This window comes from Fundulus heteroclitus, chromosome 24, assembly GCF_011125445.2.
Source record: "Fundulus heteroclitus isolate FHET01 chromosome 24, MU-UCD_Fhet_4.1, whole genome shotgun sequence".
NCBI classification, from domain to species: Eukaryota; Metazoa; Chordata; class Actinopteri; order Cyprinodontiformes; family Fundulidae; genus Fundulus; species Fundulus heteroclitus.
In genome coordinates, this window is record NC_046384.1 from 20,199,711 (window position 1) to 20,220,725 (window position 21,015).

The window sequence follows — 21,015 nt, forward strand, 5'->3', positions numbered from 1 at the left end:
ACCTTTATTACCCTTCCTCAAGCATTCTCTCAGGAGTCAGCCCAGATCTCTCATCCTAACGTCGCGACAGATTCCGACTGTGTTGACAGAGCGTCTCTTGCCGACGTGTTCGGGTGACGAAGAATTGAATTTAGAAGTACAGCTAATTCCTGAAGGACGTGACTTTAGGATAAAATAACGCTGTCAATATGCAAAACCAAACCTGGCGTCTGCATTGTGTAATAAACACTTTTCTATCGGAATTGTGGGGGTGATGAATGAGTAGTGAAAAGCAATTGCAAAGAGGAAATATCAGGCAGAGAGATTGTTCCTGGAGACACGGGGCGATGTGTGTGTGGTGGTTTGTATGCAGTGTTGGACGGTGGCTGAGGGAACTGATTAGCAGCAACATCTTGTGCCAAACTACTTCTTAGCTGCACTGATTTCACACCGCGTTCTGTATTCATGTATGCATGGAGCCGCGGCGGAGGATGAGTGGAGTGCAAAACAGCATCTTTTCCCTTCATATGCTCTCTACATCCCCTCCTCCCTCTCTCATGCACTCCTCTCTTCCGCCTCCTAAGTTTTTATCCCCTCGCCCGTTCCGGTTCAATATTGTCAAAAAGCAACATTTCAAAACTCCAATTTTGTCCTCTTTGTTGTGCTTGGATTCTAGGCTGAAGAAGCATCATGTTGTCCTCCCTTTTCTTTTTTTTGTTGTTGTTGTTTTTTTTGTATTTTTGATCCCACTCCGAGTCCTCCCGCTGAGGAAGAACAGTCTTAATGGAAAGAATAACGAAATGACTTTGAGAGGGAGCAAAACATCTCTGAGTGGAAGCAAACTGCTGCGCGGTGTGCATCATCATCATCATCATCAGGCTTTCAGCCTCCTCTCTGCTCAATTATTGGCCTCGTTTTGGATGGTGGTTAGAGAAAGACAACAGTGAACATCTCTGTTCTGTCCACAGAACTGAATGATTTCATTGTGGAGGCCCGCTGGTGGTCTAATGTTACTCTAGAACGGAACAAACAAAAATATCTTCAGTGGGTTTTTGGATTTTACATTCTTTGTCTCTTATGGAGCTAAATATTTACTGGACTAAGCATCTCTTTAAAAATAAACTGAAAAACACTGACTTCACAAGAGTTTTTACCCTTTGTTTATGCAAACAATGGATTTTTTTTTTTTTTACATTTTTTTCATCAATCCAGGCATAAAATGCTGCTGAAATGTTTATAGAATTTTTTTGATGGCATTGTTATTTGTGCCTCTTTTGTCAATAACTTATAAAACCCTATTTTGCCAACATTGGAGAGAAAATTGTTAGCCACCCGGGGGTAAAACAACTGTCTGAAATAAAGTTCTCATAATAAAAATTGACCCTTTTTTCTGCGAGATAGCGATGTTAACAATTCTTTGACTTTGGTTTAGATTAATTTTTCACCAAGTCCAAGTCTTTAAAGGGCAAACCCAAGTCAGATCTCAAGTCTTTTGCTGGGTCCAGGTCAAGTCTTTGTCTTTCGCTGAACCTAGGTCAGAACTAAAATCTTTGGGGGACAAGCCCAAGTCAAGGACTTCCTCTTTGGGGGCAAAGTAAAAATAAAACCTTAAGCCTTTCAAGTCGTTCTAGGTGGTTTCCCCTACTGTATCAGAAGCCTTTACTTACCCCCAGCCAGGTTGTTGTGGACCATCAATAACATGGTGTGAGAATAATAATAATAATTAGAGTTCACAATCTCACATTGTTCAGGACATTCTCACCTTTGTATTGTTCCACTAATCACTCCTCCCAGTACATGACACCCTCCTTATTAACTGGATCCTCCTGTTGCCCTCCTAATGATCCTGTTCTCTTGGTCCCTCTTTTACCGTGGTTCTCCATTTCAGTGTGTATTTGAACACTATTAAGTTCATTAACCTGCACTTGATGGTCATGCCTACATCCCGCCTGTTTTTGGGCCCCACGTCAGTTCGATCCACGGCAGTCTGGAAAATTCATACTTCTCTGCCATAAATAAAAGCAGGTTTATTTCAGACTTAATGACTAATGACCGGGGGCTGGATACTGTAATGTGCGTTTTTTGTATTTTTATACACAAGATTAGCGTGACTCAGTTGAAATATGTAACTATGCCACAAGACGTCACTAAACCCTACAGCTTGGCCGTGTAAAAAAAAAAGACAAAGGTATACATGGATATTTTTTAGCCTCTCGGGACAGTAAAGAAAGGAAAAAACTTGGAGTTTACTTTACACAAACTCCATGTTTCCACCCTCTGATTGATTACTAGACATTAAACTGGAAGCTTCTGGCTACAGTTAGAGATGCAACTTAAAGCAGCTGTGGGTATCTGGAGGACTTACAAAAGCCCACACCTTGAAAACTTCCCTCTGAGCACTTCACCACTCCATTCAGCACTAACAGTAACGACAGGCTTGGCACGGACCCTAATGCTCCCTCACAACCACATTTGCTAACACGGGAACATTAACGGCGGAGTTCACCGTTTCCTTTTTTTTAAAGCACCTAAACAACACAGAAAGAAATATTCAAACGTTTTCATGTAGGAGTGATGAATCGACGTTGTTACAAGACCAGACAACAGCAAAAAATTACCGTCCCTCCTCTCTATCGTTTTAATTCGTGTACAATGCATGCAGCCGCCTGTCCGTTTCATTTGGTATTCTAAGTCAACTTTAATCTCCACAGACAGCTGCTCACAGCTACAAACTCTTCAATGGCTGTGGGTCATCCGGGGAGCTACCCGCATTCACACACACACACACACACACACACACACACACACACACACACACACACACACACACACACACACACACAGCCTCTCTGCTGCGTTCAGAGGAAATCAATACATCAATATTTCCCAACACACCAACTTAGCCGTTTTCTTCCTGCTGAGCTTACATGAGAACTATTTTCTTTTATTCAGTAACAGCTTTCTGTCTTGCTGACAGACCGACTGACGGGAAAGGAAAGCTTGCATGCTGCTTGCCTCTCTCCGTGGATGAGAGCTCACAGGAAGATGTTAGGGGGGAAAACAAAAAAAAAACACGCTTCTCACATGCGGTGGATTTCACGAGTGCTTAGAATGCGGCAGAACAAAGTAGCGCATGGTTTTGAAAGGGGAAGGAAAAAAGGATGCTGGGGTTGTTTGACCGAAAACAATCCGATAAGTGGAGCGTGCGCCGCTACTTAGCCGATTAGTGGAGAAACGGCATCTCCAGAGAGTATGGCAACAGCACAACTTAGCAAGACGTGGCTGTCCACCTAAACTGACAGGTCGGACGAGGAAAGGGTTTCTCTGTGAAGCAGCCATGGTCACTCTGGATGAGCAGCAGACATCAACTGCTCAGGTGGGAGAACCTTGCAGAAATCCTCGTTGTGCTCTCCACAAATCTGAACGTTCATGTAAAAGAATCGGTACGAAAGAAAGCAAGCAGCGTTACAGCGGGACAGTTACGATCAAAAGGAAATTCACATGGTGCAGTGGCCCAGTCAAAGTCCAGACAACATGCGGAAAGACTTGAATATTTAGGTCCACAGACCCGACAGAAGCTTGAGCTTACAATACAATAGAGGGGTATTACAGCAAATAACAACCGAATACAAACACACACTTTCCAGATTTATTATTTATGAAAAAAATATTAAAACCCCTGCACACTTTTCCTTCGAACTCACAACAATTTTGTGTTGTTCTATCACAGACAACCCCAATAAAATGCAGTAAAGTTCGTGGTTGTGACACGACGACAAATAAGTTAAATCGCCAGAAATATGTTTGCGAGGCAACGTGGTTTTGGATCCTGCTATTAAGGCAGGAATTGCGTTTACCCCGAAACAAGCAGAGTACTAGCCTCGTGAGACCATCCTGATCTCGCGAGCTTTCAAGGTCTCACTCGCAGATCAGTCTGGCTACTTTCCGTTAAAGAAAATTCGGAGCCGTTCACCAAACGAACGTCCAATCAGCGTTGGCTTTGAGGCGGGTTGAGGTGTGACGCAACGAGAAGCGCGACAGTTCAGTCTAAAGAACATGGCGGCTTCAGCCGATGAAACTAGCGTTAGCGTGGCTATCGAGCAAGTTTTATCGGAATTACAGAGTATTTGTAATTCCGATATAATTCTCTGTAGCCCAGATAATAAAAAATAACAACATCAGCTACCATAACTATGCAGACGACACACAGCTCTACATCACTATGTCATCAGGTGACTATGAACCAGTTCAGGCACTGAGTAAATGCCTAGAAGAAATCAATACGTGGATGTGCCAAAATTTTCTCCAATTGAATAAAAACAAAACAGAAGTAATAATATTTGGACCAATAGAGGAGAGATCAAAAGTTAGCACACAGCTTCAGTCGCTTCAGCTAAAAACCACTAATCAGGCCCGAAATCTGGGAGTAGTGATGGACTCAGACCTGAACCTTCAAAAGCATCTAAAGACAGTTACAAGGTCGGCTTTCTATCACCTGAAGAACATTTCTAGGATTAAAGGACTGATGTCTCAGCAGGATCTAGAAAAACTAATCCATGCGTTTATTTTTAGTCGAATTGATTACTGCAACGGTGTCTTCACAGATCTGCCTAAAAAGTGGATCAGACAGCTGCAGCTGATCCAGAACGCTGCTGCCCGCGTCCTCACTAATACTAAGAAAGTAGAGCACATCACACCAGTTCTAAAGTCCTTACACTGGCTCCCTGTATCTCAGAGAATAGACTTTAAAATACTTCTGTTAGTCTATAAATCCTTAAATGGCTTAGCTCCTAAATACATCACAGACTTGTTATCAGTGTATCAACCCTCCAGACCACTAAGGTCTTCTGGCTCCAGCCTACTCTGCATACCTAGAACCAGAACCAAACATGGAGAAGCAGCATTTAGTTCCTATGCTCCACTTATCTGGAACAAACTTCCAGAAAACTGTAAAGATGTGGAAAACCTTAGTTCCTTTAAATCAAGATTAAAAACACATTTGTTTAAAATTGCCTTCAACTGTCCTAGTTAACTGAATCACCACTTTTTTGTTCTATTTTCTATCTATATTTTATTCCTACTTGCTTTTATTCTGTTTTATTTTGCTATATTTTAATCATGTAAAGCACTTTGCATTGTCTTTGTACTGAATTGTGCTATATAAATAAATTTGCCTTGCCTTGCCTTGCCTATTTCTTCACTGAAAGAAGAGCAAAACACTGCTCTGGAGGCTTTTCTCAGAGGAAAAGATGTTTTTGCTCTTCTCCCGACTGGTTTCGGCAAGAGCTTGTGGTTGTGTTTTCGTCGTCACTGTTATACGTCATATGCTTTGTTGATCTGATTGGTTTATTTGGCCCAACATAGGCCAATCAGCTAACCAGTATTTTCGGCCCTTCCCAAAATTACTTCAACGGAAGGTTTCCAGATGGATATGCGGAGCAAATCCATCTGGCGGAGTCAGGTTAGCAGAGTACCGCATGGGGGAACGTAACCGTTTGGACTGTCTGGAAGACGAAAAATGTTGCACTTTTCTAACAACCTGTTCCGTATTTTGTCTTCTGAGACAGAGGACTTGGTTTGCAACCCGGGATGTTCTCCAACCCAGTCTCTCTAGACACTTAATGGCTCATTAGGAGTAATCATGTTTTCCCATTCCTGGAAAATGAAATCTTTAGGAACCCAGCAGCGGTGAAAAAAAAAAGAAAAAAAAGATCACTTGTCGGTTCGGTGCATCCCCGCAGGGACGCGTGACAAGCAACAGGGTTCATCGCCTCTGGCTTCATATTCACAGCTGAACACGAGGTGTCCGCTTCAAACTCTGCATCCATGCAGAGCGACAAACAGCACACGGGGTCCATTACGGCGCGAGCCGCGACGCCGGCCCTCCGTGGCACGCGAGCCTCCTTTGATTTATCATCCGGCTGCGCTCCACGCCGTACGGAGCAGGAGCCTTGCTGATGTGTCCCCGGAGTCGCATTGCAATAAAATGAACTGCCATTGTTTTCTCACAGAACTATACAAATTGCCTCATCAAAGCCACAACATGGGTCCTCCACCTCTAGCCATTAATCTATGAGAGAGACGTAGGCGCCACAGAGTGTCCGTGCACTCCCTTTGCCCGGCTCCATGTTTTATTTAAATAAAAGACCAAGTGGTGTTGACAGGGCTGAGACGTGTTAATGCGCCCACGCCACTCGAGTACCATGTTTTATTCAAACTGTACATTTTTTTCCCTCAGCTTGTGGGAAACAGAGCTCGCATGTGTCCATATGTGTCGGAGACAAATATCCGCCGTTGCCCCGAATGGCATTGATGTGATGGAAGCCTCGGCGGCGCCTTGCTCCTAAATATGGAACGGATCCATAAACGAACGGCGGCGCTTTGGGAATAAATTAGAGCTCCTGCGGGCTGAATTCAAATGACCGGGTTAACCTTTCCTCGCAAAGTTCCCGGCGACTTTTCAAAGCCGAGCGAGAGCAAGAGGGCTCGCTGTAATTTTCCATTTACACCCCACTGTTCTTTTAATAATTTTCCACTCGTGTGTTCACAGTTCTTCCACTCCTAATTAGGATGGGACTTGTGAGGACAAGCCGTGTCAATTTCATCCTATTACCAAAGCGTGCTTTCATTTTCATGTGCAGTATACAGAGCGCCTGTTTTTGTGTTTTTGTTTTTTTACCAGAAAGGTGCGGAAACCAGAACTTTTATCTATTCAAATTTCTAACAGTAGAAACCTCCTGGTGCTTGTATTACATTAGAATTACAATAAATGATTAACTAGAAGGAAAATGGTTTTCATTTTAGAGGGAATGTAATACAAATAAATAAATCTTTAAACGTGTGTATAGTTTTCAGCCCTTTTTTCCTGACACGCTGAATAAAACCCCGTGCAACATTTTCCCTAAGAAATCACTAAATAAGTAAACAGACCTACGTTTAACAACAAATAAAGAACAAACTGCATCATGAAGATGGAGGCACACAGCAGACTGGTCAGGGAAAGAATACCTCTGGAGGAGCTGCAGGGATTCACGGCTCAGGTGGGACAATCTGTCAACACGATAACCATCGGTTCTGGGTCACAGCAACCATGTGGAAGGAGGTTCTCTGGTCAAATGACCCGATAAAACGTTCCGGCTTACATGAATAAGTGTGGAGGAAACCACCCCCATGATTAAACACGATAGCTGCTGCATAATGCTCTGGAGATGCTTTTTTCTCCCCCCGCATCACTGACAGAGAAGCAGGTGGGAGATGACAGGATGATGGATGGAGCTGAAGATGGGACAATCCTGGGAGAAACCTGTAGGAGGCGGTAAAAGATGTGAAACTGAGACACAGGTTAGCCATCAGGCAGTATGGCGACCCTAAACAGACAGCCAGAAAGCAATAACCGTGTGTTGGAATGGCCCAGTCAAAGTTCACATTAAGATGGAGGATCCGAGGCAGAATGTGGACTGTTCCGTCTGATCCGGCTGAGCTGAGGAAAACTTGGAAAGAAAAGTCTGTTTCTTTTCAATGTGTCTCCATCTCAACACAGGGAGGGTGTGTACAAAGTCCAGTGATGCACAGTGACACACAACAGACTCCAAACCCCAGTGGTCGCAGCAAACTAACAATTCCCCTGAGTTAAATCTGTGTGGTCGTTCAACATAAACATACAATATTTAAAGAGACTTTCTGTGTAACGCAGACATTCATGCCAGGATAAATCCATCTGTTTGACTGGCCGTTTAAACCCTTGCTCTTTTTTCCCCCTGAATAAACATTCATCTCCATATAATGAACCTGACATTTTTTTTACTGCTACAGGAAAACCCAGCTTCAAAAGGCATCAATCCAGCCATTAAGGTGTTAGGTCGGGCCGTACGATTCAAATTTAATCTAAGATTTAAATATGTGACAGCAAGCGAATCAGTGGCCTGCAGAAGTGGACAAAGGTGGACTTCATTTCACTAATAATGGGACTTTTGAAGATTGCAGCAGAATGTTTTAGGAGCTTCATAGCAAAGGAGGTGGATCCATACACACATGGTCAGATTTCAGATTTTTAAATGATTAATTTATATCAAAATTTCTCTTATTGCACTTAACCAACTTAAGACAATTTTGTGCAGATTCATTAGATAAAACAAGATTAAAAACATTTGAGTTAGAGTTTGAAATGCATCAGTACTTATCCATTTATACAAGTTTAAATGATATACCGAGCAATTTAAAGGCCCTTCAGCAAGCACCGCATTAAAAAAATATGGTTTCACAGTAATGCCTCAGAAATATTTATTTGAACAGGATTTTTTTATTAATAATTAACTTACTAGTAGTTTTGTGAAAAACGTTCTTACAGAGTTTCTCTCAACTGAATAAATTGAAGAGAATATTTTTGTATTTTTTTTTTTACAAATCCTAACCAAGGGTGCCAATTAATGCAGTCACCACAGTAAAACCTAATTCTGCTTGTAAAAAACAAACCTGTTGCTCCTGTTTCTTTTTGCAGCATGAACTCCGCCAGGTTATCGATGCCCCTTACTTTTGAACATTTCCCCTCATCTGAAACTCCTTTGTGACGCTCCAAACTACTGGATCACAGCTCCGGTCGAGCCCAGTGGACGAACTGCGTCGCAATGCGCAGATTTATAGAATCCATATTTCAAGAACGACGCTGATTAATTGAGACGCGGTTTCAATGATTCATACGGATTTGCCACGGCGGAGCGCCCCGTGCGATGGCGAGTGCGCGCAGAGCTCCGCTTCCAAGCGCTGCTGGCCACCGTCCAAGCCTGCGGAAGCAGACCAACAAAGCCAGAAAGGAAATTACTGTGATGTCCACTGACACAGCCAATGGACATCACCCTGAACATCTGCGGGAGAAACATGGTGATAGGCATGGATGGGTGAAGGGGTGGACTAACGAGTGAATGAACATACAAAAATGGAAAGACGAGGGGATATACGAGTGGATGGATGGACAGAGACAAGGATCCAATTTTTAGATAAAAGAGCAGACAAACTTATAGAACACCAACAAAATAAACAGAGAAAACACAGGAAGCCAGTACAGAAATGAAAAGACGGATGACACGGACGTCTGAGTAAACGAGGGACCAAATGGGAATATCAACAGACAATTGGGTAAATAATGGACAAATCAGCAGCTATGTGGATGTACAGCGCTGGTAAATGGACTGCATTCATATAGGAAGGAAACTGTTAGAGAAATAATGTCTAGAAATGTTTTTTTTTCCTTCCATACTTGGAAACTGCTGAAATCAGTTGTTGCCAAGATTAGAGCTGAAAAACACGTCGGACTGTCTGTAGCCACAGCCTGCATCGCCTCACAGCGAGTTCCGACAGAAGAACAAAACGTGCCTTTTCAAAAACTCCCACTCGGGCGCTCGTCGAGTCAAACTTTGTTTTCAACCTGATTTCACCCTCGCCTGAACGTTACAAAGGCTCCGCCTGGGAGCCCCAGATTCTGGCTGCTGTTTGTTTCCAGAGAGCACCTCTCTCTCCCTCACCGAGCTTCTGCACATGAAAGAGCCGTTTTCCCACCCGTCCAATTAATATAAATTGTGATGTCACGCAGCGCACATCTGAAGTCTGGAGTCCAGGCCCGACTGCTGTCTGTTTCTCGTAATTACCATGTCACACTGGTTGCACAGGGTGTTCAGATAACGTTCCAGTGGGGCTGTCGGGGAAAAAAGGCGAAAACAAAAAAAACAAAAAAAAAACAGCCAGGGATGGGGAAATAGTTCGGATTGCATGCCAGCATTTCGCGCCTCACTAGGCAGGGAAAAAAGGCGTTGCTCTGGCATGATTACAACAGATGGTGACCTGCCTCTAAAACAACCGGAGAGATGAGAGGAGGCAGAATTAAAATGATGTTGGGATGCACTTCTCTTGAGCATGATTCACCCATCCTCCTTCCACACACACACACACACTTCTCCGTCTTTTTCTTTAAAAACTTTCCAGTCAAATTACCTTTTTCCATCGGCTTGATCAAAATGTCAAGTCCCCCCCCCCCCCCCCCCCAAAAAAAAAAGTAATTTCAAAAATAGCATCAAAGATGAGATTCCTCAAAGGAAGCAGCCCCGACACCAAGGGCTCGGAAATGAACCCAACGATTCCAATATTGAAACCAATATGGTGACAGGCATTAGCAGCAGGCGCGCTAAACCTCGGCTTTTAATTGCTTCTGACGGCAACAGTGTAAAAGCGCTTTATAAAAGGCACACAGGGGAGATTATGCTGCCAATCTGTGCCGACCGCCACCCAGTTATAGATTATTAAAGGCCAAACCTATAATCCAGAAGCACACAGCGGAGACGCCTTGATGCAGCAAACCTTCTAAGAGATTTGCGTCAGAAAGCTGGAAAAGAAAGCTGGCAAGTTAGCGTGTGCGCGGTAAAAAGGTAGTTCTTATTAACTATCTACAGCATCAACTGGTTGCCTTCATTAAAAAAAAAAAAAACAGCTAGCAGCATCTGCCAGTTTCCACGTCATGACTGTACGTGTTTTTCCCCAATCAGAAACAGTTCCCAACAACAGGCGTCTTCTGTAAACGTGCCAACAACGTGCTAGCCGTCTTTTTTAGCTAGCTGACCAGCAGTGAGTAGGCAACATTTGAGGGAGGGGCAACAATGACGTGGCGTTTTTAAAATCTTGTTCTGACTAAATAATACTAACTGAGCCAAGACTAATACTAATTAAAAAACTGTGAAACAATCGGAGAAATTTCTACCTTTTAATATTTTCACCCAGTAATGTTTCCAATATCAATCACACACTCGGGAATCTTGTCAGCATGCATAATGCTTATTTATGAAACTATAACACCTGGTCAATTGAAGTGTAGGTAGGATACAATATAACATGATAAACTGTAGCAGTAAATCAAGATAATAAGTAACGGTAATACTATTGCTAAATACCGCTATGACGATATTGATTTCAATCGATCCATATTGTCCTGACTGTCTGTTTCTTTTCCTTCACTAAAACGTGCAAACGCTCTGTGCATTCTTTAGCATCTAAGGTGCCAAAAAACAAAAACAAACATCCAATGTCAACAATGAGGAGAGAGCAACGCCAGCCAACAGGCCAAATACGTTATTGACATTTGAAATATACACGACCAGCACTTATTTCCACCAAATATTGCATTCCAGTAGTTCTTTGCAAGTGAGATATCGTACACACCGACGTCACAAAGAAGACAGCCAAAGAAACGCTGCCCTCTTCACATGATTGCCATGGTGTTGGACCCAAACGCAGGCAGGAGGCAGGCGAATTCATGGTGAACTTGAAATCAACTGAATTAACAGCAGAAAGCTTAGGAACATCTGGCAGTACGGAGCAACAGGTGGGGGAGGGCCTCAGATTTTGGATTCCATCGGCCATTTCTCCCACTTTTATAAAAAAAAAAAAAAGTCTTTGAACTGTGGGGATTGTAGGGTGGAAAACTTAAGTGATTTTAACGCCTGAATCTCCTGCCTGACCGTCTCCTCCGTGCACAATCACACATTTCAGGTCATTGCTGGACGCTTAGAAATGTCCAACAGCGCGCGGCAACGTGTGGTGGAGGGGTGCGCACTACAAAAAGAGAACTAAAAATAAGTGAAATTTTCTTGAAATGTATGTATTTGTCCTTGATTTGAGCAGGTAAATAAGATGATCTGCCAATGGAATGAGTATTTTGACCCCTAAAATAAGATAATTAGATAAATTACACTTGAAATAAGATGACGGAGATGAGTTGTTCCTATTTTAGGTGCAAGAATCTTATTCCATTGGCAGATAATCTTATTTACCTGCTCAAATCAAGGAAAAAACACACTGATTTTAAGAAAATCTTGCTTATTTTTAGTTCAGTTTTTGCAGTGCGCACACAACTTCTGCTAACTCCAGCATTTTGATATTTTTCTTAATGTTCTTAAAAGGACTTTAAACTGTTCGCACGATGGGGAAAAAAATAAAAACTTTGCAGGTTTGAAAGTGCAAAATTTGGCACATTGATACAAAGCACTGATTCTTTAGCTAATGGTACCAACAAGTGTTATTTTTCTGCCTTTACTTAATACATACAAGATTATCTTGTATGTTTCTAGCAAAGCGCTAGGGACTAAACTGCTTAGTCTAAAAGCGCCTAGATACGTCGGCAATCAGCTTTTATGCAACATGATGCCGATGAAGTGTCAGATGTAAAATGTTGTTAAATTACATGTTACACATAAAGAGAAGACAGCAAAGCACTGTCCCTGTATAAATATTCCACCGTCAGAAGCAAACAAAGCGTACAAATGGTCGTGTCTGCTGAGGCTTTTATTTACTCCTGGCAAACTGGGAGGAAGACGAAACCCGTCAGGAATGGATTCTCCTTGTTAAGACGCGCGCGCTTTCAGCGGTGGCAGATGAAAGAGGAGGGCACGCCTGTCACAATTAATATCCCGCCTCTTCACCACAGCCGCTCGCATCGTGACAATGGCCTATCATTTGTTGGCACGCACGCCACCTCTGGGTGCCAGCGGCGGCGGATCAGCATCCATCTTTCCTCCCCAGACACCTGTGCCGCCGCCGTCTCTGTACAGTACCTCTCATTGTTTTTCTTCTGGTCTCCGAAATTAATCTCCCGATTCAGGAATTTCCGTTTTTATATTCGTCTTTTCATCCCTGGCGATCTTCGCGCCACATTTCTCCCTCTCTCACAGATGGGAGACCAGGGGGGACAGATTAGGCCAGCCACAATTACAGCAGAAACAGCAAACGGGAGGATTGTCTTCATTTGTTGGGGGACCTCGGCTCGCCCCGACTAGCATCCGTGCACCTGCGCCGCCCCTTCCCTCTTGGGTCTGTGTGCTTCCTCCGAATTGGATGCAATCCGTTGCAGCACCTGTGCCTCGCTTTCACCGGCCGCTCCATGACAGAGGAAGGCAAACGTCCAACAGCGTGGCAAAAAACAACGCTTTCATCATCGTCTCCTTTTTTTTTTTACCTCTCATTGTCGTTTCATCTGTAAACAGTTATCAAAATAGATCCCCTCCATCATTCTTGCAGCACATAAAAAAAAACTAAGAACAGGGTAGCAGTTCAGTTTGACCTGAAAGCTGTCAGGAAGATATGGAGAGATCTTCCATCTCGTGTCACGGTAATCTTTTTAAAAAAAAGATGCTTCTGTATTTTGTATGCGGCGCCTCGGAATCATATTCATACGCTGAACTTTTTCATGCTGTCACAGCCAAGATCAGTGTATTTGACTGGGGCTTCGTGTGACAGACCAACACAACGCAGGAAGTAGTCGTGAAGTGGAGCGGAAATGATGCAGTGCTGTATATGCAATCTGGAAAGTGTTGTGCACTTTTGTATTCTCTTGATGTTTGGTTACGCTTCGACCTAAGCCATCTGGACAGTGTGGGATGCTCTCCTACTCAGCTCACCTGAATCAGGACCACCGTCTGCAGCTCTCACAGCTTTGGGCTGCGTCTCTACCAGCTTTCTACGTCTGGAGGCTGGAACTTTGGTTCTCAGCTCAACCCGAGTCAGACTGGACGGGAAGCAGCTTTGAACATCACTTTAGGTCTTGCCACATGGATTTAGGTCGGAACTTTGACTAGACCGTTCTATCACATGAAGACGCTTTAGTCTTTTTCAGCCCTCTAAAAGCTCTTTTTTTCCATAGTTATTTTACATTGTATTTATCTCCGACTATGTTTCCATCAACTCCTAGGCAGCTTCAGCGTCCCTGCTGAAGGAAACGACCATTCTTCACCTTGGGGGTGCTGTGTTCAGCGTTCGTTTTGGCTTTCCTTCATAGATCTTCGTAGATTTTGCATGTAGGCCAGAACATTTTCGGTCTCAGCTGAGCGGAGCACCTTCCTTCTAGGGCTGAACGATTTTGGAAAATAATCTAATTGCGATTTTTTTTCTTAATATTGCGATTTAATGCGATTTTTTTCCCCCAGTTTAATTTATCATGTCTTTTTAAGCATATACAAACAATAAATCAATTTGTTTCCTCGCTTTTCTATGCATTAACCACAAGCAACAATAATGGCTTCTAAATAAAGATGTTTGTAAATAAGGACTATTTTAAACAATCTGAATATAATTCAAGAGAACAGCTTTTAGTTGATTTGGACATCAATCCTTGTTGAACATAAAGTGCAACCAACAAGCAAGTCTATGTATTAAACTGATTAGCCAGTACTTAATGCTATGTAGGATTATACAAACTAATACAATGTAATACAATTAGATTATCTCACTGCTGCAACTGTCTTCCCTTCCATGTGGAGGCAAACCCACTTTAAACATTTTACCAACACCTAATGGACGTGTCTAATTCCCTGATTGTTACATAGCCAAAAATTGCGGACTCTGCGATTTGGAAATTGCGTTTTTTTAAATCGCGATTATATTGAAAATGCGATTAATTGTTCAGCCCTACTTCCTTCACATGCTTGTTGTGTCGCCATCACAGATTGTGGCAAACTGCAAATAGGGCTTCCTAGGACTTCCTTCGTACCAGTCTTCCATAAAGGCTAGCTTTGCAGAGAGCATGAATAATAGTTGTCCTGTCAACAGATTCTTTCACCCGAGCCAAGCATCTGCAGCTCCTCCAAAGATAACATGGGCTTATTCAACGTTTGCTACAGATGTTGCATGTCCGAAAACGTTCAGTCCTTGTTAGCTCACTTGAGCACAAATGCTAAACCTCCCTCCAAGACCTATGGAGGATGTTTCTGCAGCGGGCAAGCTTAAAACAAGGAACCTGGGAAAAAAAAGCTAAGGTGGTGGAAAAAAAAAATGCACAACAGAAAAGGAAATGTTTTCCAGACTTATCCAGAACAGACGTACATATCTCCTTTACTTTGTCGCATAAAAGCCCAACAACATACATCAAGTCTGTGGTTGTAAGGCCTAAAGCATTTTAAGGGAATACTCTTCCCAGGTGCTCTTTTCACCACCTAACTCCTTACAATGTCATCTGCTGACGACGGCTGGGAGAGCCGCTCCGCACCGCGATTCAAAACAGCCTTTCGCATTAAGCTGGCCTTAAGGAAGCGACTCCTACTGACTCTTTATCGTCAAACACAAGCCCCCATGAAATTGAAGAAAACACAAAGTGCAGATAACGCAAGCGGAGCGTGTAAATTCGCTGCACGGCCCGCAGCAGAAAGCCAGGAGGGATTTATGCACAAGGGAGATGACTCGCAGCGACACTATACAATGTTTAATCCCCTTTGTGTTGGCCGCAGAAAGAAAATGTGCACCCGCGGTTTGTTTTGTGCTGAGTTTGTGCTTTTGCCTGTCTTTTGTTAAAGGCTCAATATCTGATAAGGTATTAAAAAAAAGGAGTACAGCGGGATGAACCGGGGCAGTGGATGGTTTTGGGGACGTTTTAACAAACTCTATATGCCCGGAAGTTTAATACGAGGTACAGTACCTTGGATGCATATTCTTTGAAATCGTCCATACTAGTTTACACTATAATCACAAGTTTCAACGTTCTTTAGTGGGCCTTTTTTTTTTTTTTTTTTTGATAAAGATCAACGCAAGTAGTGCATGCGCTCTGATTGAATTGACCCCGCTCTTTGTATATTTCCAGCTTAATAAAAATATTTCTTGCAACTCGAAAAGATTTCTACACTGTTTGTTGCTAAATACACATTTGAGAGCTTCATTTTAGAAAAAAAAAAAAACATTTTTGAGGGCATGAGGGCACACTTTATTTGTATTATTTAAACCTGGAGTGCAAAATGTTGTTCATATTTTATTTTGTGGGCAGAAAAAGAAGCATGAATAAAAAAAAAATGTGTCTAGACAAAATTATTAATTTAGAATGATTCATTTGAAAAAAAAATTGTCTACAGATTACCAGAAAAATACTAATAAAAAAATAAACATGGTAGCGCTACACGTTACCCAGAACATACTTCTCCTACAGCTGAACTTATATGGCAGCATCATGCTGTGGGATTACTTGTCGTTAGCTCTTAGAGGGAATCTGATCACAGTTTATGGCACTGCAAAAAGAGAACTAGAAATAAGTAAAATTTTCTTGAAATGAATGCATTTGTCCTTGATTTGAGCAGGTAAATAAGATTATTTGCCAATGGAATTAGTATTTTTATCCCTAAAATAAGATAATTAGATATACTTCACTTGAAATAAGATAATGGAGATGAGTTGTTCCTATTTTAAGTTCAAAAATCTTATTCCATTGGCAAATAATCTTATTTACCTGCTCAAATTAAGGAAAAATTCTCTCATTTCAAGAAATAATTTCTTATTTAGAGTTCTATTTTTGCAGTGGGGACGATGGAGGGAGCTAAATACTGGACAATCCTGGAAAATAACTGGGGCAGAGGTTCACCTTCCAGCAGGACAACAACCCTAGATCAAAGCGTCTTCACTTATTAGAATGGCCTAGTCAAAGTCCAGACCTAAACCTAATGGAGAATCTGAGACAACATTTGCAAATTCATGTTAGCACCACTCCATCCAACCTGATTTAACTCTAAACTACAAAAGAAAAAAGAAAAAAAAAAAGACTGGGCAAAACATGCAGGCTCAGGTTGTAAATAACTGCTTAATACCCTTAAAGCCTTACCGCTGTAACTGCCGTTAAGATCGATCGGCGGATATAAACTTTGTGTTGGTCTATCGAGTTAAATCAAACAAACTGAAGTTCGGGGTTGTAACTCGACACGATTGGGTGTAAACACGTCTGCAAGGGCAGTGCAGGAGGATTACAGCCACATCCGGAATTTCAGATAATAAATGAAAAAATATGTAACTCGGTGTTTACTTTTGTTCCTGGAAACGCGAACGTTGCCACGAGACGCCGCGCTCAACGACACTGAGATGACCGAGTTTGGGGGTCGCCCATGCCCCTTGTAGGAGAGCGTTTGCTGTTGGTAAACAGCGACCGGCCCTGTATCACGGACTCCCCGGCTCCTCTCATCAGCATTCACTCTGGGGAGCACCTGCTGCTGAGGTGGATGCTCCACGAGTTATTGGATCGCTAATCTCTTCCTGGGAGGCCTTTTCAGCCGGGCCGACAGATGAGGGCAGGAGAGGCAATAAGTCATTTTTTGCAGGGAAGCTGATGATAAACTTGAGTAGGGAAGGCAGCCAGAGAAGAAGGGTGGATTGGATGGGTTGGGGGGGTGCGAGGGGGGGGGGGAATGAGAAACGTATGTCCATATACACAGCTGAGGCGGGGAAAGGATGGCTGTCTGGCTTGCTGGAACATGCCAGCCTCTTGATTTCGTCCTCCACCGGGCGGAGAGTTATTGCTTTTATTTGAAGACCGCTCCGGCTTTCTCCCTCGATAGATCACGGCGCTCGATAAAGTGTTGGGGAGGAGGCGGGTGGTGGTGTGTGTGTGTGTGTGTGTGTGTGTGTGTGTGTGTGGGAGCGAGGGGCTCAAGGTGATTGAGGATGAGCGGGTGAATTTGGAGCTGCCATCTACGCCGCGCGCTTCCTCCAGCCTAAGCCGGTCTCCAGCTCTGCTGATTGCGTTCTTAATGGTGATGAATGCGGGGGGGTGGGGGGGGGGGGGGGGGGGGGGGGGCTACTGCCGCAGACGCAGTGATGGAAGGGAGCAATAACTCCGCATCATGAGACCCGTCCGCGGACTGCACGCTGTCATTACAGAAACACTGAAATAAGTAATATTAGGGCCCCGGCTCATGCTTTTACCTGATGGGATGAACTGTAGCGCTCGGGCGTAAATGCTATTTGAACCTGATTTACTTCATCACTGGCTCATTCCTTACGCCGTAAATAGGGGAATGGATCTCACGCTTGCCAAATGATCCAATCATAAAGAGTCTGACACATTTGTTAAGCAGAGGCATTCGTTTTCTATGTTTCTGTAAAATTGCAATCGTTGCTGCTACTACTTTTAAATAGTGCCTTGCAAAGTTATTCAGACAGCGTTTTTTGTTTTTTTTTCACATAGCAACCCTAAACTCTGACGTGTTTAATCAAGTTTTTTTTTTTTTTTTTGTAACAGAGCAACACAAAGGAGCTTCAAAATTGTGAGATGAGAGGAAAATCTGCCAATGTACGGCTCGCAGGAATCACCTGTAGGTCACTCTCTATGCATTGCAGTTCTATGCTCACATCAGTTTTTTTTTTAATTTCCATTCAACTTCATAAACTAATTTTCATGTTACCAGGATGCATGTTGCTTCATATTAGTATTAATAATTATTTGGTTTTAAAGTTCTCAGATGGAATTAACTTTTAAAGCATCTACAGTTCTGTACTGTTAACATCTTTTGAGTTTTTTCTACTGTCCATTGAACGCACCGCCTCGGAGAGAGCAGAAGGCAGTTAAATGCACCGGGGATATTCTAGCAACAAACGTAGCTGTACTTTGGACTTTGGAAGTTTTTGTCACGGTCACTGCATGCAGGAGGAAACTCCATGAGTCACCTTAGAGTTACCTAAATCAGTTCAGTAATCTAATTATTAGGTCTCAGCTGTGATGCAAAATAATTCGTCACTGACTCTGGCCTCAGTGCTCGGTGTTGCACCACAGAATAATACCGCCACCATCGTGCTTCACCACACCGGGGAGGTGCGGTGTTACTTTTCTCTCTCACAGGGTTTTTGCATGTAGGCAAAAAAAAAAAAAAACGACGGTTCTTCCTGTCAAGACATTCTGTGATTCTTGATTCTCAACCAGGGAACCACAACTGGTGTCTGACTTTGCCGAAAATAAAATGTAAGGTGCCTCAGGTTTAAGGTGTGAGGTTATAACAAGATAATTACATGCAATAAGGCAAAACGATTTGTTCTATTTCCTGTAATGAATGTCAGGATCTCCTTGACAAAGTAAACGGCTACCGATTTGTTGAAGTAAAAACACAGACGCGAGTCTTTCTTTTTTTGCATTCGCCTCACAACCTGAATATGGCCATGACCCCTGTGGATGTTATTTAAGCACAGCTGTGAAAGTGTAAAACGAAGGTGAAAGGATTCAACACTGAAGCACACGATCATTGAAACGGTATCTCATTAGAAAAGCGTGTTTTCCTGACTGGGAATACATCCTGCCTTTTTTTTTTTTTTTTTCAATTAGCCTTTGTTGTAGCAGGAAACTTCATGCTCCACCCTGTGGGCAGAGTCAGCTCAACCAGCAGCAGCAGGGGGCTTTATTTGCCTCGTTGGTTTATTTATTTTTTTTTTTTTTACAAATTCCCTGCTGGATTTTCTCCTCGCTGTTGGCTCGCTTCCAACGCTGGTCTTTTGACAATTGAACGCTGTAGTTTAACCTTAAACCAGAACACACGGTAAGCCTCTGTGTACATTATAAGCTACGATAATATAACAGTGAAGCCTGGCTCAACTAGTTGCCTACTTTACTCTTTAGTTCAGTTACGCTGACATCAAAGATGCCGGCCCTGTGCATCTGAGCCGTTTCTCTCCACTACACTCCTGCTCTGATTTACTGGGCTGCTGCGTACCGGCCAGCGTGCCACAAACCGCTCCACGGACCCAGACAGCTTCACTTGAGCTTGTATTCTGAGTTAAACAGGCTGAATGTGCTTCATGCTGAGCGGCGCGCTACATGCTGATACAATGGACCCGCTGCCGTGTTGCATCAAGTCGTGCGCACACTGCCACGCACCGTGCACAAGGCTGTGTGCACACACGGCAGATTTTCTGCTCTCCAATATGCATGTAGGATTAAGTTTTTTTTTTTTTTTTTTAAAGCAACAACTCAGATCTGAGTCCTAAAACCTGAAAGACGAGCGTTTCCAGCACCTGGCTGCTGACGTCAAAGGGACCTTTGAAACGATCTCATTCTGCTAGTTTAGAGGTCAGAACTTTAAAGAGTTCCAAAAAAAGTAAAAAAAACAAAGCAACTGGACTTGTTTTCCGTAGTTGAAGACGTTTCGCTTCCTCTCCAGGAAGCTTTCTCAATTCAAAAAGTCAGGAGTAATGTGGAGTACCAAGCTTTATACTACTGTCCAAACAAAGGCCTTGTAATGGCTTAGATAACATGCAAATTCAACCGAAACAGGTCCACCCCTTGGCAGTGTTGTAGTACTCAAGTCCGAGACTCGAACTCGACTCCGAGTCATTAGCTAAATTTAGAGACTCATGACTTGACTTGGACTTGAGCACTGATGACTCGAACTTGGACTCGGACTCCTACATTCAGATCATTCTGACTCGGAAATTGAGAAAAAGACTCGACTTTTTTTTATAATCATTAGGCTATAATTTTAATGTCATTAGAATATTATTTGGTGTATGATTTTAATATCTAAATCATTAGTGCAATGGAATGTTACTGCTTCATGTCATACATCACACGTCATGGCATGTTCCTACAACAAACGTTAATTTTCACTGCGGAACTTGGACTCGACTTGATCAATAGTGACTCGACTCGGACTTGACTCGGATGAGTAATGGACTTGACTCGGACTCGACTCGGATTTTTTTTTTTAATGACTTGGACTTGACTCAGACTTGAACACTGGAGACTCGAACCTGGACTCGGACTCGAGGCATAGTGACTGGACTACAACACTGCCCCTTAGTAATGGGCGGTCGTTAAAGACATTAAGCCAGCAGATTGGACCGAAACTTTTTAACGACTCCTCGTTAAAAAAAGTAAAAACCCCTTTCGTTTTTATACTTTTTTTTGGGAATGACCATGACCTGGATGACTGAGAATCTTCACCACCAACTTTAAAGGGTGATGCAAACATTTTAAGTGCAAGAGGCTCTGATCAGCCCGAAGATGGTTGGGAAACAACTCATTTGTTGACGTGTCTGTTTAACACGAAAGCAGCAGAGCATCTGAGCTTGGAGACTAGTGTTGGATATTGATAAAACATTGTATTAAATCCAGAAAAAGAGCTTAACTTCCTGTAAAGGAGTGATTCTAGCCTTCACTTTTAGGCAAACGTAAATGAAAAAAAAAAAAAGTCTCTCACAAATTTCCATTCAAATCTATAGCCTTGTGGCACACAGCTTCTCTATGCTAATGACAGCTAGATTGATCTG

At 42.8% G+C, this 21,015-nt stretch overlaps 1 protein-coding gene across 3 annotated transcripts in view; it reads right to left on the minus strand.

Annotated features, from left to right (window-relative positions):
- Positions 1–21,015, minus strand: part of LOC105935450 (beta-1,3-galactosyltransferase 1) — a 183,226-nt gene that overhangs the window by 137,793 nt on the left and 24,418 nt on the right. The gene's annotated exons all lie outside the window — the stretch shown is intronic.